The following is a 3,820-nucleotide window of genomic DNA, read 5'->3' as shown; positions in this document are numbered from 1 at the left end:
TCCTGTGCAGTACTGGGGGGTTTATAAGGTTTTATGTGAATTAATGCAATTTTATTTTGAAGGAGTTTTCCGTTTGTGGTGACTTGTACACAGTTATCTAAGACGCTGGGTATGTCATAAGGCCCAAGCCAGTCCTCCTCAAGCCAGGAACCCTTCCTTCCTTGCTTTTTATTATTCTTTATAAAAACTTTCATTCCAATCTTAAAGTCAAATGACTTATGTCCTTTAGCTTTCCTCATTTCATATTATTTCTTTTGTTCAGCTTGTACTTAAGCAAATAAGGATACTGTAGGTCCATTAAAGGCAGTAGATGGGGAGCTGGTTAGTTCTGGGGAGGGGATTAGTAAACTTCTGAATGATTATTTTTTAACTGTCTTCACCCAGGAAAACATGCAGGATATGCCAGATAGTGAACAGGTGTTTAGAGCAGATGAGAATGAGAAGCTGACAGATATTTCCATAACTAGGGAGATAGTGGAACAGGAGATAGATAGGCTAAAAAAGTTCAAGTCACCAGGACCTGATGAAATTTACCCAGAGTACTTAAGGAATGTAAAGAGATTATTAGTGAGCCGTTAGTTTCTGTCTTTAGGAAATCACTGGAGTCGGGTGAGGTACCAGTAATGTGGAGGCAGGCTAATGTAGTACCCATCTTTAAGAAAGGAGATAAAACTTTAGCGTCTAATTATAGACCTGTCAGCTTAACTTCAGTTGTAGGTAAAATGTTAGAGTCAATAATAGCGAGGAACATTAGGGAGCATTTAGACAAACATAACTTGATAAATCAGTCACAGCATGGCTTCACGAAGGGGAAGTCTTGCCTGACAAACTTGTTAAGTTTTTACAGTATGGTGTACGAGGCAGTAGATAATGGTGATAGTTATGATATCTTATATCTGGACTTTAGTAAAGCATTTGACAAGGTACCCCATCAAAGGCTCCTGAGAAAGGTTAGGGCACACGGGATAGATGGGAAGGTGTTAGGCTGGATGGGGTCATGGCTTAGTGACAGGCGACAGAGAGTGGTAATAAACGGCTCGAAATCCGAGTGGGGTCATGTAATTAGTGGGGTGCCACAGGGATCAGTATTAGGGCCATTGTTATTTCTAATGTATATCAATAACTTGGATAGTGGAATTAGTAGTGATGTTAGTAAATTTGCGGATGACACAAAGATAGGTAGATTAATTAGGTCAGAATCGGATGCCATCGCCTTGCAGGCAGACTTAGATAGAATGAATGAATGGACGGATAGATGGCAAATGCAATTTAATATCAATAAATGCAAAGTGCTTAGCGTAGATAGAGGAAACCCACACAATAGGTACACATTAGACAACCAAACTCTGGTAGGTACAGGGTACGAGAAAGATTTAGGAGTTATAGTTAGCTCTGAACTCCGTCTAGGGAAACAATGCATAGAAGCCAGAAACAAGGCAAATAGGGTACTAGGATTCATTTTTAGGTGTTAAAAGTAGAAGGCCGGGAGTAATATTAAAGTTATACTTGGCGCTGGTCAGACCTCATCTAGACTACGCGGTGCAGTTCTGGTCCCCACATTACAGGAAAGATATAGGTCTATTAGAATCAGTACAGAGGAGAATGACTAAAAGGAAACAGGGGATGAGGAGTATCCCTTACGAGGCGAGGTTGAAGCTGTTAAATTTACATTCTTTAGAGAGACGTAGGCTAAGAGGGGACCTGATAGAAGTCTTTAAGTGGTATAAGGGTTATAACAAGGGAGATGTAAGCAAAATTCTTAGGATCAGCAACCAGGGTAGAACAAGAAATAACGGGTTCAAGCTTGAAAAATTTAGGTTTAGGAAGGAGATAGGAAAAAATTGGTTCTCAAATAGAGTGGTAGATGAGTAGAACGGACTCAGTAATCATGTAGTTAGTGCTAGGACACTAGAGAGCTTTAAGAGAAGATTAGACAAGTTTATGGATGGGGATAGCAGATGGAAATAGGTAGGTGTGTTTCATACAGGGACTGCCTCGTGTAAGCCTGGTCGCTTCTTGCAGCTTCCCTTATTTCTTATGTTCTAACATGACTGTCAACTTTTTTTTTTTACAGCTGTCAAGCAACTCTTTACTCTACTGACTCATCTGAGGGGCTCAAATTTGGGAATTCTAAAATATCAACTTTTTCGTGAAGATAATTTTGGTTCAGTTCAACAGTGTTGGCTGTCTACCAAACATGAACAAAGAAGAACACTTTGTTGAAGCTTTCACTGATGTTCATATACCAAACAGAGCAGCCTCTGAGTGTCTGTCCCAGTCATCCTGATTCTCATTTACCAATTTATTTAAAGTGCCCTTCAGCACCTGGTTGGTCCTTTCATCCTGATCATTAGTTTGGGGGTGGCAATCAAGTGTTACAATGTGCTTCACTTGGAAAATGGAAAAGAGTGTCATTTAATGTATTACAGAATTCCTTTCCCTGATCAATTAAGGTTTTCCCTGGGGGACCAAAACATTGGAAAATACTCTTCAATACATCACATACCAGATTAGCAGATTTTGAAGGGAATGGAAATGCCTCTATAAATTTGGAGCGCAAGTCTGGTAAAGTAAAGATGCCCTTGTTGCCTGACTGAGTTTCTTTTAGGGCCCTATCAAATCTACATCAACCATCTGCCAAGGGCCTTCACTCTTAATAGGATTCAGGACTGGTGCTACAGTTTTTATCTTTTCAGATCTCTGGCATCAATCACACTCACCTGTCCAATTCACTACATCTTTCTTAATGCCTATGCAATAAAATCTCTCTGTAATTTTGGCAATAGTCTTACTGATGTCCATGTGAATTCCTTCTCTACTGGAGTCATGAACATCCTGAAATACTTTCCTTTTCTACTCCCTGGTGAATATGACCACTTTCACCTGAACTGGTCCTCCTTCCTTTGCTCTGCAGATGTACTGGAGTCTGTCTGGGCTACCATCTGCAATTTTTAGTAATCCTAATACCATGCAATCACAAAGTGTGCCATAGGATGGAGGGAGACCAATATAGAAATTTTTTTCTTTTATGTAAGACCCAAGGGCAATAAAGAAAAAAAAAGGCACACTAAGGTGTCAGCTCCTGAAGAAAATTATTTCCAAAATTGAAGAAGTGGCATAAGGCCTCCCTCTTGAAAGGACTGAAGTCATACGAACGGGAAAACAGAGAAGCTGGCAGAGTTCCAGTTTACCAGTGAAAGGGAAGATTAAGAATACTAGTTAACTCTTGCACTTGGGAGGTGGACAGAATACTAGAAAACCTTGTATAATGAGACCACAAGAGGTGGGGAGGCATGCAGTTAGCATGAAAGAAACTAAAGATACCAAGAGATGCAACATTGCAGCAAAGAGAGAGAGAGAGAGAGAGAGAGAGAGAGAGAGAGAGAGAGAGAGAGAGAGAGAGAGAGAGAGAGAGAGAGAGAGAGAGAGAGAGAGAGAGAGAGAGATTGTTTCAGCTCCCTTACACATTTTCACTGTTGTTCCTGCAGTAAATCTTTCCAAGCTCTCCTTCCACACACACACACAAACACACACATTCCTTCTAACACCTGTGCTCCTACATCATAAACTTTAAGAACATCCTAAAATGCTTTTCTACCCACTCTATCATAAGACTTCTCGAGATGAATGCTACATGTAATATTTATGTTTACCTTTGCATGTCTCTATTATAATTGTGATTGCAAATATATGCTACACAACACTTTTCTTTCTTGAAACTTCCCTGTTCTCCAATGACCATCACTTCTATCAATAACTTCCATCAATCTCTCAGTCAAGACTCTCCCACAGACTTTTCCTGACACACTAAGCAAACTTA

The 3,820-nt window shown here is 40.1% G+C and overlaps 1 protein-coding gene across 4 annotated transcripts in view; it reads right to left on the bottom strand.

The window, feature by feature from the left end:
* LOC135105425 (uncharacterized) overlaps window positions 1-2,225 on the bottom strand; it is a 10,374-nt gene extending 8,149 nt beyond the window's left edge. Inside the window, exon 1 of one of the 4 annotated variants that reach the window (XM_064013562.1) lies at window positions 1-2,225. This exon is cut by the window's left edge and continues 351 nt beyond it. The gene's annotated coding sequence lies outside the window, so the exon portion shown is untranslated. The other 3 variants (XM_064013560.1, XM_064013564.1, XM_064013563.1) reach the window with 3 other exon arrangements.
* Window positions 2,226-3,820: the final 1,595 nt, after the last annotated feature.

This window comes from Scylla paramamosain, chromosome 12 (assembly GCF_035594125.1).
Source record: "Scylla paramamosain isolate STU-SP2022 chromosome 12, ASM3559412v1, whole genome shotgun sequence".
NCBI lineage: Eukaryota > Metazoa > Arthropoda > Malacostraca > Decapoda > Portunidae > Scylla > Scylla paramamosain.
This window is presented reverse-complemented; position numbering and strand designations above follow the sequence as displayed.